This window comes from Eptesicus fuscus, chromosome 8 (assembly GCF_027574615.1).
Source record: "Eptesicus fuscus isolate TK198812 chromosome 8, DD_ASM_mEF_20220401, whole genome shotgun sequence".
Lineage (NCBI taxonomy): Eukaryota > Metazoa > Chordata > Mammalia > Chiroptera > Vespertilionidae > Eptesicus > Eptesicus fuscus.
This window is the reverse complement of record NC_072480.1, coordinates 41,105,355-41,118,836: the sequence shown is the minus strand read 5'-3', so window position 1 is coordinate 41,118,836 and position 13,482 is coordinate 41,105,355.

The window sequence follows — 13,482 nt, the reverse complement described above, 5'->3', positions numbered from 1 at the left end:
TTCCAGCTCCAGCTCTAGACATATCTTGAGTATTCTATACCGGAACCTGGCCATTTGGAAAAAAATAATCAATTAGCCCAAAATCAACTTGCTGAAAATAAAATGCACGAATGTGCATTTGTAAGTATTAGGGAAGCTGTGTGGTGTAATGGTCCTCAGACTTTTAACTGCCCTGCCCACTGTTCTTCACTAATTGCAGCCTTATCGTCCGACCCTCTGTTTTCCGAGTTTATTTTCCTGCATGCCAACTCTCCATAATCTCCTCTTCCTGCCCCTGAGTCTCTCCCTTCAGTCCCCTCAAGTGCGCCCTCCCCCACTCTTTAAGAAACCCTCTCTCCGGCATCTGCAGTGTGGGTTGTGCTGTGCCCACTTGCCTTTTCTCTTTTCTTGACCAAGAGCTATTATCTCCATCCTACCTCCTAATTTTGTTTATATCCCAGCACCAGATGCAAACTTCACATTCTTTAAAGTGCTGCTAACGTCAAAATAAAAACAAGTCAATTAACAAACCTCTGTAAACATTATAAGGAAAATTATTTCTGCAAATTTGTAGAATCAGTAATTTAACAAATTGGTCCTTTGGCACACTGATTATCCAGCAAATTGACATAATATTTGGGCTTCTCATTCCTGTGCTCATCAGGTCATGTGTGTTCCTTGCTCAGTAGACATTCCCATTACTCAAAAGACAAACTCGACACTCTTTGCAGGGCATATATAGCCCCACCTAACCATTGAATGTTGCTTCAACATCGTTTTCTACCGTCCTCTCTCGTATCTTATTAAAACCCAGGGACATTGAAGTGACCAGTGTCTGTGAACACCTCCTTGCCATGTTTCCACGCCCTTGACTGACCACTAGGCAATCATTTTCTGAAGTTTCCAGTTTCTGCCTCCCAGGCAGCCTTGCATATCTAGCTGGGCTGTCATTCATTACTCCCGCAGCCTGTGCACAAGGTGGGTGTGTCACCATATCTGAATTTCTCCACCTTTGAGGACAAAAATCATAGCATTCATCTCTCTATATTCATAATATAGAATGGTATCGGCACATAGTAGGCTCTCAATACATCTTTCTTAAAAGAATACCTTTCATCTAGAAAATATGACTCTAACCATCTGCTGTTTAAAGATAATTCCTTCACAGAACCAATTTAAAATTGCTCCCTCAGGCTATACAGTAAAGAGACATATAAAGAACATGTCTGCATTTTGTTTAAGACTTCTACTAAAACCACAGTTGACTTGGTGGTTTAAAGCCTCTTGTATAAATATCCATATTACTAATTTCTCTTGGTTTTAATGGAAGGTAAAAAGCTTGTATGTACTGGCCCAAGGCGCACTTCCTTTTATTAGATAATTTATCAGATAACAGGAGGTATGCCCCCTGCCTTCCCCTTGCTCCCACCCCCACCACCATTTTTCCTTTACTTGTAGGGAGCTCAGAGTAAGTTAGTCTTTGTGTATGTATTTTTCACCACCTCAGTTCAAGTCTTATCTCTTTTCTTCTAAGCTGTGTGACCTTCCTAGGCCTTAATTTTATCACATATAAAATAGGGTTTTCATAGCTGGTCAACAGACTCGAAAGATTTTTGTGAGAATCAAATGAAACTTTGTAGGAAGGACATTTTAAAAAGTGCTATCCAAGTATGTTATCATTTTTATTGTTCTTCCTGAAGAACTGATATCTTAAAAATATGACTTGCACAATTTAATATTTTCAGTTTCTTTCCTTGCAGCTGGGGAATACCATGCTCATTTTCACTTACTTCACTACAGGTTAACTTTTCTACTTACATTTTCACAACATATTGCATATGTATCTTTAATTGTAAGTGACCTCCGATCCTTTTGTGGAGGGATGGGATATGTTAAATCAAGTAAAACTTCAATAAGAAGGAGCTGATTTGCTCCTGGAAGGTAATTTTATAGGAAACTAGAGAGAGTTGTTAACTTTTTCTATAAATATTAATAATAGTAATAACTTATATTTATTAAATTTTTATTGTGGACCCCATTCTGTGTTAAGTTCTTAAATGCATTATCTTTTTAAATGCCTACAACAAAGCTGTGGGATAGATACCCATTATCTGCATTTTTTTTGAAGAAAACTGGGGTTTAAGAAGGTTGAAGGACTCACATTGCTGGTTAGCAGCTGAGTTGAGACCTTAAGCCAAGAAGCCTGACTGCCAATGGCAGCCCATGTGCTTAACTTGTTGCCTTCCCCACAAAACATTCAGGTAAATTTTACACATTTAATGCATTAGAATTAGGAGAAATTCAATAAGCTAAATTTTCATTGCAAAGACTGATCTTTTTCCCCCATATTTTTTTCTCTAAAATAATTTATTATATGCTTATCTTATTACTTATATCTTTACTAAGAAGTCACCTACTGTCAGTTTTTACCCTTCAAATCTGCTGCTTCTTATATTATGTCCAGTTTGAACATTTCTTAGTCTAATATGCATAATTGTATTATTTTTCATTACCGTATTTTAAAGTTGAGTCCAATGATCATAATTCCTTTTCCTTAACTTTTTCAGTTAATCATGTTTATTAATATCTTGTGATATTCTTGAACTACAAATTGAAAGCAGCCCTTTGCATGTATCTTGCCTTTAGATAAGGATTCTATCTCTGGTCACTCCCCATTGTTTAATCAACCAGACTCAACTTGACCGTAATAGCTTTTTTCCCCCCTTTGGACTAATATTTATTCAACTTTTTAAGCAAAGAACAAAGATATTTTTTCTATGTTGCAAAACTCCTATTTCTGAAAATAAGTAAAATCAGGTCACAGAAAGCTTTTCACTCCACAGAGTTCTTACAGTTTGTAGATTCACAATAAGATTCCTTAAAAAGCCATCTTCCTTAGATCATTAAAATATCATTTGATTTATAAACAACTAAAGAACATGCATATTAACTTAAAGTTGCTAGTGTAGGAAATATGTCAAAAGATAATATTTGATTTTTTTAAAAAAAACTTATGTAAATTGTTTTATGGGATTTTTTATTTTTTTTAGAGAAGGGAAGGGAGAGAGAAAGAGAAAGAGAGAGAAACATCGATGTGAGAGAGAAACATTTACTGGTTGCCTCCTGAACATGTCCCAGTTGGGGATCAACCCAAAACCTAGGGATGTGCCCTGACTGGGAATGAAACCTTTTACCTTTTGGTATACAGGGATGATGCTACAACCAACTGAGCCACACCGGCCAGGGTGGGGAGAATTTTTATATATATAGTACTGGTAGAAAATGAAATATGACCTGAATCTCCAACTAAATCTCCAATTGAATGTAGATATATTTGGGTAAACGTCCCATCATTCTTCAAAGATATTCCTCTCATACGTGGGATAAATTGTTCACAAAGTGATCCTGGACTTAACCTTACCTGTTACTTTTTGTCAGTTTCAGTCCTCTGCTGCACATCCATATATTTTATAGCATTTAGCAGTGTCTGATACTTGGTAAATACTTGATAAACTCTGCTATATATGTCCTTATCATTTCATTGCACACCTCAAATCAAAGCCATTATCATTTCATGTCTATTCTAACCTAAGGTGTCTCCCTTGCTACAATCTCTTCCCTCTTCATCCCATAGTCCAGAACCAGAATAATAATTTTGAAAGCACAACTTCACAGAGGACATCCCTCTAAAAAGGCTTTCAAGGGTTCTGGCTATCTCCCCTCCCCAGACTCTCTAACTTCCCTTTCAACTTTAACTACTTCCCCAACTTTCCACTGTTCCCCCGCATGGCCCTATTCATTGTGTCCTGGCCTATTCATTGTGTCCCGAACGCAGCCTGCACAACTTGGCGGAGTCTTTCTCTCGTCTAAAGTTCTCTCCTCTCCACCTGTCCCAGGGCTCTTCTTCCTCCCGGCTCCAATGTCAAAGTCCTTCAGCAATTACTAATACTCCAGTAAGTATTCACTTAATTCACATTGGAACTTTGCCTTTTTCATATATGCCCCGACCCCCCAAAGAGAAGATGTGTCTCTAGAAGGCAGGGGTCACCTCTAACTGGGCCTTCAATTTAGCAGGCTATCAGTAGGAGTGTGTGAGTAACAGGGATTTTCTCTTCTCGCTACAGTCAGAAATATCGGGACTGACAGAGCAGCTGTGTGTCAGCTTCTTGCTTTGGCCTGCGTTCCCAATCAAATATAAACCAAGCTCCACAGCTTCATCACCCGGGTCAGAGCCCCCTGAGTCTGTGCTTCCCTCTTAGAGCAGATCCGGCCTGGGTGCTGCTCCCTTAGAGCCATCTCCTCTCCTTTATTTTTTGACCTGAAATGAACCTACAGTTAACCAGGCCAGTAGCCACAGCTCATTTGCTGTCTCTGTGAAATATTCTGTCAAGAATTGCTTTTCATCTTTCTACCTTTGTTGTCTTTGTTAAGGATTTTTTACTCTCCTCCTAGCTCCTAACTTAAGTTCTACTAAGCAATTAAAATAAAGTTCTTTCTTTCTGAACCACCTTTGATAGCTCTTAAAAGAGAGAGAAAAAAAGGCAAGACTTATTTGGGGAGACATTTGAATAATTTCATTCACAATTTTCAAGACAATCTAACTGAATATAAAACACTGTAAAATTTATATTTGCAATAATCCTCTCCCCTCCCCCAATCTGTTTGGTGAAATCAGACACATTGTTAATTATACCCAGTTAGTTTACTAGTAGAAACATTTGCTTTACTTAAAAAAAACCCCAACACTACAAAATACAACTACAATGGAAGAGAAAAACTGCTTTAATATACTCATGGGCTTTTATTGCTTCAGTGAGCAGGTGAGGAAGAAGCAATTCCTTATTTCCAAATTATAAAGTACGAGCAAATTTGAAGCTGTGAAAATATTGAACTTTTGCTAGAAAAAAAATAAATGATTTGAAGCGCTGGTGATCACACAGAGAATCCAGACAATTTGACAGCTATGAATTTATCTCACTTGTGAATGAATAACCTTTGTAACTCACTTGGGACTTAAATATTCCAAACACATTTCCCTGGAAACACTTCAAAAGGCATAGTTCATTTCTGTCTTTACCAAGCAGCTCCTTTGGTTACCTTTAGTTTGCTGGCTTTGTGGTTTCATACAGACTTGAAAGTTTGAAAATTAACGCAGTTAAAGCTTGCCAGTGGGTTTTACTCCTGTAAGAATGCAATAAGATTAACTCTTTGATTGTTTTATGGTGCAAACAGCTGCTTTACCTCTGTAATAAGGGAACCTCATTGATATTACCTACAAAATTTCAGCTCTGTCTCTGAGCTAAAGTTCAATATATTTGTATTTAAAAGAGAAAACATTCCCATCAAAGTGCATGTAACAGACCAAGGCAATTCTTCCTCCTTCTCCTCTGGTTTTAACATGTCTTATCCTTTCTTTTTTCTTCTTACCTGCCAATTTCTAATTATCTTCCTTCTTTCTCTCATTCTTTCTCTTGCTTTTCCGATCACCTTCAACTGTTTTCCTTTATTATATTTGTACATGGCCCCTTCATAGATTCCCCTAAATGGTTTTCTCACCTCTACATTTTTATCACCTTAATATTCCAGTGATATTGCACCTGTCAGTCTTTCCAGATTTCATTTGCACATTTCTGGGATTGGATGGCCCAGAATGGCCCCATATAGTCTTCAGTGCCCAGTCCAATTCAATCCAAGCTTGGGTCAAAAGAGGGATGGATCATGCAGTATAAGTATGTGAACTATAAAAGACTTACGCTCCAGAGCTGTGAGGGGCCATTTTGAGCAGGAGAATATGTGCCAATAAGCAAGCACCCATCAAGTATAAGGAAAAACCTGTCAAGTATCTACTATGTTGTTGAATAACATTTTGTATCATCCTCTAATGTTTGCTACGAGAAGGTTAATTTCTTTCTTTCCAGCATGAACGTATTTTGCAAATTAATTGTATTGTGTGACACAAATGCACGATGGCCCTGTCTTAGTCATCCAGTCTTTGAAGTTTAATCTCATGGATGCTGTTCTTTGTCTCTACAATCTTACCAATCAGGACTTTGGTCAACTCTTTCTTCAAAATGCCTCTGGTTCCCTTTCTTTCCTCAATCTCCCACTCCCGGTAGCACCATTCTTTCTGAGTTTTATCATCTTTCCCTATTTCTCCTATTACAGAGCTTTTTAATTTTAATTATTCACCCTACTTCCAGTCTCTCTTCTTGCCAATTTATCATTCATCCTGCTGACAAATTGGTCATAAAACACTCTTTCAATCTTGTCATTCCCCCACTCGGAGACTTCAGCGACTCCCCGCAGCCTACCAGATGAAGGCCAAATGGCTTATTCTGACAATGTAAGACCTTGACCATTGAGCTGTAACCTTTCAGACAGCTCTAACTGTTCTCTTCATTGGCACTGTACTCCAACTAAATTCTGCTCTAAGCTGCTTTGAACTTTTCCAATTCTATGCCTTTGCTTAAACCAATCTTACTGGCCTGGAACACACTCTTTTCTCTTTGTTTCTCAGTCCCATCCATCATTCAAGTCATAATGCAAGTCCCTTCTTCTTTGTGAAACCTTCCAAGTTCAGTCCAGCCCAAGTGATCTTTTATTTCTCTGAATTACTCTAGAGCTTTTATCCTGTCTCCTTCATTTAATTAGCCCACTACTTCTAGGACTATAGCTCTGTTAATTTATGCAATTTTAAAATTTTTCAATGGCTTTGTTTCTTCAATTGGATTTATATTTCATGAGGCAGAGATCATGTCTTCTATTTTACTATCCCTTCTTACCTATTGCCATTGTTTACACATAATAAGCCCTCCTGAAATACTGACTGTTGGGACCCTTTGCTACAATGCTGAATGCCTCTCAATCTGCTAAAACTTTGTTGATTTTCTCTTTCAATTAGTTTGTCTCATTACAGATACACCAAATTGGTGAACATGTTAATTTATAGATTCCTAGAATAGAAAGTACTTTGTTTTATGTTAACCTTGAAGTTACAGAGTTTTCAGGTTGCATACAACATGTTGGGTGGCAGTGTGAAAGGCAGAAGTAAGAGATTGTTGGTTAACTTCAAACATCTTATTATCCACCTAATGGAAAAGGAGGCCAATGGAATTGATTTCCAGGCATGGAAGAGTGTCCTCTGAGTTACAGAGCTAGGCGAAAGGGAAGGAGTATGTCAAATGTTAAAACGAAGTGGCCTGTTTCCAAAAGAAATGCAAAACAGCATTAAAGAAGCATTGCTTGACCTAAAGAGTGAACTGCTTGTTCTACAAGTTCCTAATGGCTTAGCACAGGATTTTTGTCAAGGAGAGAAACTATCCTTTAACTTCTCCCTCATCGGAAATTTCCATGCAGTTCCCTGGGAACTTTTTCCTTTTTTCCCCTGTGGGATTAGATCTTTGACAATATATTTGGAGTAAGTGAAACAATATTTATTTAGATAAAAAAGCTTAGTAGTCAATTTGTTTGTTTCTCTATCCAGTAAATCAAGGACCTACTGGGTTAAATACCAAGGAAACAATTCAATTATAGGTACAATTTCTTCTATTTCATGGGGAAAAGAGTATAAACCAAAATAATTATAAACATAAGGTCATAGAAGTCATATGTAGGAAGTGAGATATTTCTGATGAAGTTGGAGGTAGATGGGGTTATCTTAAATTTATTGGTGCCTTTCTTGCTTAAAATTATACATGTAGATAGATGACTTCTTTGAAAGAATCTTCTGATGTTAAAATAATATTTATCCTATCAATTCAAATTCTCCCTTCCTTCTTTGTGTCATTTCTTTGAGATTCTTATCCTAAAAGCCCTTTGGTTTTTTAAACTTTGAGATCTTCTTAATATAACTGATTGAACATTTTCTTAAATTTGTATCTTTGAATCCATGTAGCTCTGAAATTGTAAATCCTGGTCATTCGTTCTACATTATAATGAATGTCTATTCTTTGCCAGACACTGTGTTGGTGCTGAAGGAAAAATATAAATAATAGAATTACAGAACCTTAGTATTAGGAGGGATAGTTTTCAGTGTTGAGACTCTTTTCTTCATAAGGACATTATTTTTGAAATTGAAAAGCTCCAGTTACCATGGGTCTTAAGTAGTGAACTTACTCCTCTTTGACCTTCTTAAACCTATGAATGCTTTATAAGCCTTTTGGTTAGCCTTTGCAAGCCATCTCTTTTAGCTTTACCTTCTTGTTTGAATATGTCTCTTTAAAACTGGAGCTTATCAGAAAGCTCTCTCTTTATCCATACAGATTTTTTCTTAACTGCCCTTTTAAATTTTTATGGCATGATGTCCCTAGTACAGTTGTCACCAAAGCTTAAATCATAATAGAAAATGCACATGGCATAAAGTGTCATGCAAAATGAAACGTGATATCATATAGAAAGGAAGGAAAAGTAACAAACACCAAAGACATACACAAAAATGTAGTTTCTACATTTTTTTTTTTTTTTTTGCAACTGGGAAAAGAAAAAAATGCCAATCTAGATATATAAAGAGCCAGGGTCATAACATCCACAATGACCAGAGGCTCAACCGATTGCCAGGCTGTGCGCACAGCAGGCGAGCAGGCTGAACTGCTGACCTCTAGGAAAGAGAGAGAGATGGGGCTGATCAGCAGTGGCAGTGGCTGCTGGTGAGGCCTGGAGAGAGAGAGAGAGAGAGAGAGAGAGAGAGAGAGGTGAGAGACACACCCTGCTTTTCTCTCCTGGCCTCACCAGCAGCCAAGCCTCTCTCTTTCCCAGAGGTCAGCAGTTCAGCCGCTCACCAGCAGCCTGGGGCAGCTGCTGATCAGCCCCACCTCTATGACCAGGCCCAGAGATAGGCCCAGAGATGCTGACTGGCATAGAAACTGACCAATCAGAACCAAATCTGGGTGAATTGAGAGGAGCCAATGGATGCCTAGGAGGGGTAGCTTTTGACACTGACTGTCATAGAAACCGACAAATCAGAATCTACTCTGGGTTAACTGTGAAGGCAGAACCTAAGGTGGGAGCTGAGGAGGGGGTTTAAGGGCAACAGCTGTTTGGTGTAAGGTGTAAGAAAGTGACTCAATTTTTTAATGACCAGTTTCGCAGTATAGTGCATATGGCTGGCTATCATTCCAGATATAAGGATTATGTGTTTTTGTCTGCCAAGAGCACCTCCTCCTGCTGAAAAAGCCCCCCCACCCCCCATTTAAGCAATCCTATCCTATATAATCTACCTGTACTAATAAAAGGGTAATATGCTAATTAGACCAGGTCGACTGGCCATCTTTCAGATGTCTGACTTCCTTCCAGACAAAGCCATGGTGGTGGGGACCAAGGCAGAGGCGGTCAGGCCGGCAGGGGAGGGCAGTGGGGGGGGGGGGGCGAGATCAGTCCTGAAGGGGAGGGCAGTTGAGGGCGAGATCAGGCCAGCAGGCGAGGGCAGTTAGGGGCAATCAGGCAGGCAGGCAGAGGTAGTTAGGGGTGATCAGGCAGGCAGAGGGCAATGTAGGGGCAATCAGGCAGGCAAGGGGGCAAGGTAGGGGTGATCAAGCTGGCAGGCAGAGCAGTTAGGGGCGATCAGGCATGCAGGCAGGCAAGTGGTTAGGAGCCAGTCATCCCAGATTGTGAGAGTCATCCCTGTGGGATCAGGCCTAAACTGGCAGTCAGACATCTCCTGAGGGGTCCCAGATTGCAGAGGGTGCAGGCCGGGCTGAGGAACCCCCCCTCTGTACATGAATTTCATGCACTAGGCCTCTAGTATTTCTATAAGAAAGAAACTATAAAAAAGAAAAAAAATGGTGAACATGTTAATTTATAGACTTCTAAAATATCCTAATATAGAAATATTCAATAAGATTTTTAAAAAAATGCATCCCAGGATATTTTTCCCATTGATTTTTAGAGAGAGTGGAAGGAAGGGGAGGGGGAGAGAGAGAGAGAGAGAGAAGAGACACACATGATTAATTGCCTTCAGCATGCTCCCCAACTGAGGTGGGGATTGAACCTGCAACTCAGGTACATGCCTTTGACTGGGAATGTACCCGTGACCATTTGGTGGGTGGGCTCACTCTTTATTCACTGAGCCACACCAGCTACAGCTCAAGGAGTCTTTTTTTTTTTTTTAATTGAGGGTCAAATATGATAACAACCCTAAATGCTTAGAAGAAGATTCTAAGGACATAGAACCCAGCCTGAGAGGCTAAGACATAGCAGGTGGCAATGTAACACGGTGAAGTGCTCCTCTGAAGGATTAAGGAGGGGAGGCTGGGCAAGTTTTTGTTTTTGCCTATTGTGTTGAACTTTCTATTTCTCCCTCAAAAAGTTAAACGAGCTAACATTTTTTTTATGAAAGTATTTTTTCCTATTTTATTGACAAAGAAAAGTAACTTCTGATAAATTAAAATATCAAACAAGATCATGAAACTGGGTATTGGGATTTAAACCCTAAATACAAAGACTGTGCCATTTCCACTGGATGCCATACCTCCCTGATGCTACAGCCACCCTGAGGTGGCTGATTTGGAGAGTTTGCCTGTAAATCAGCTGTGTTCTACTTCCTGTTTTTGAAGTCACAGACTTATGATCTCTACATCCATGGGTCCCATAGAATTCTTTTATTAGTGGATCAAATATGATAGCAGATGTTCAAAATGTTTAGAAGATGATTGTCTGGACATAGAACTGGGCCCGATGACTGGTGTAACAGGGGCATTTGGGGAAAAAAGGAAAAGAGCTTTACTTAAAAAAAGAAGAAATAATTCCTCAAAAACTATTTAGGCCTAAGGAGGATGATTAGTTCTGCTTATATTCATTTAACTATTTATAGAAAATACAGTTCTGTTTTCATAGCACAAAGAATATTGAGACAACTTGGCATGGAAATTATTGTTGCTAAAATTTCAGAAAATATATGCAGCGTTTGTTGCACTACATTTAATTAATTACATCTGTATAGAGTTTCTTGCACTTGGAAGGTGAGGATTTTAAATGGAAAGTCAGTGGAGGAGAGAACATTTGGAATCATTATACAATTTGAAGAAACAAGTTCCTACTCTTTCTGCCAAAAAGTGTTTAGGACTGATTCCAGCTTATTCTTTCAGCCAAACAGCTACGTTTTAAAATTTTCAATGTTTCAGAGAAAGAATGAAATTACTACCTTGATAACCTGGTACATTTAACTGAAATATCCTTCTATTCTTCAAACAGACGTGACCCTTGTGGCAGAATGTAAATTTTTCTCCTCTCTGTTCATCTATCTTCTTCACAATTTGGAAAGGAAAGAACATCTCGATCACATTCATAACTGTTGTAGAGATTTGGTCCACAACTGAAGGAGAAAGATACTAAAAGGGATAGACATAAAACTGAAAGTAGTTTTTTTTTTTTTTTACTCCTATATGGTTCCTTATTTATTAATTCATTTGATGTCTATCAAGAGCTGTGGTGCATTTGTGGGTATTTATAGACTTTACCCTAAGAATAAAAAAAGGCAAGAATATTCCAGCTTCATTCCATAGCAACACATTCAAAGTTAGTTAGCTCAGGTAAATGAATTAATTAAAGTACTAGTAAAATACCTATAGCATATAATAATTCCAAGGCCCTATAATGAAAATGCTGTAATTTTTTAACCCTCACCTGATGACATATTCATTAATTATTATAGAGATAAAGAATCATCAATTGAGAGAGAAACATCTATTGGCTGCCTCCTGCATGTGCCACGAATGGGGCCAGAGATTCAAGCAGAACCTAGGCCCTGACCCAGAATCAAACCCCTAATCTTTCCATGTATAGGATGATGCTCCAACCAACTGAGCCACACTGGCCAAGGCAATGCTGTAATTTCTAAAACTAAAAATATTTTCTTCTTATTCTTCAACTTCTAAGTATTTGGATTCATTTCCTCTTGTATTAACCTCAACGGTGTACAAGCTTAACTAACCACCAAAGAAACAACTTGGAGGGTATTAAGAGTAGATTAGTTACCGTATCCAATTGTGTTTTGTTTTTTTTTTAAGATGACTTAGAAAGCCTAGAACACCATTATCCTCTTTTACTTAACCAGGCATTGTGCCAATAGTTTTTTGGTGATCATTCTGATAGTGTAAGGATATATTTCATTTTTATGCCTAATCAGTCACTCTTTAAGTGCTATGAAAAAAAAGTTACTTAAATTTTGGTGATGTTGGTGAACTTTTTACTCTTTCTTCCTATGGTTGATTTGAGAATTATTTGATCTTACATAAACTATCACTAAGTAATAATTATCTACAGAGTGTATCTCTGGAAGATAACCAATATTGCCAGAAGTTGAATTCCTTATCCCCAATTAAAATTTCCTAAGGAGACCCTGAGTATATCTCTAAAAATCATCCATTTTCTGAATTGAAGAGATAAAGGAATAATTCCTCAGATATATTTTTACTCAAATTCATTTTTATAACTTTTAGTAATAGCTCTGATGAGATATAATGTAAATGTCATCTAATTTATATTTTTAAAGTGTAAAATTCAGGGTTTTTAAATATATTCACAGAGCTGTGCAACCACCACCACTATCTAATTCCAGAACATTTTCATTACTCCTAGAAGAAACCATGTGTCCCTTAGTACTTACTCCCAATCCTTCTCTTCCTCAGGTGGTGGCAACTACTAATGTACTCTCTTACTTTGGATTTAGCAATTATGAATATTTCATGTAAATATAATTATGGAATATGTGTTTGACTGATTCTTTCACTCAACGTGATGTTTCCAGGGTCCTCCATGTTGTAGCATTTATCAGTATTTCATTCCTTTATGGTGAGTAATATTCCATGGAATAAATATACCACATTCTGTTTATCTAGATATCAGTTAATGGACATTTAGGTAATTTCTACTTCTTGGATAGTGTAAATAATGAGGCTCTGAACATTTGTGTATAAGTTGTTTTGTAAATATATATTTAAAATTCTTTTGGATATATACTTAAAGATAGAATTTCTGGGTCATACAGTAACTCTATGTTTAATTACTTGAAGAACTGCCAAACTGTTTTTCAAAGTGGCTGTACCATTTTACAACCCCACCAGCAGTGCATGAGTTTTCAAAACTTTCCATATCCTATCCAACTCTTACTATTGTCAGGAACTATATTATTTGTATATGTGAGAAGGCAGCCCCAAATTATATTTATTAAATATTTCATAAAGAAATTCCGCTTTCCCCCTTGTCTGTTTCAATGACTATAATCCATTTCAAACTCATGTCTTCATTGGATAATTACAGGTACATCTTATTTGTTTCCTCCTGTTATATCCTTGCCTATACAATGGTCACAGTGATCTTTAAAAAAATATATGTGGCAAATATGAATGTTATTTCAAAAAGCACATATGCTAGAATTTTTGCTGTGGATAATATTTAATCTAAAAAAACCCCACAGCCAGACAGTGAAATTTTAAGTTATTTTCAGGCCCTTTAAATTTGGATTATATTTCTCTAGGTTTTTATTTGTTTTAACAGTGGTGGAAAATG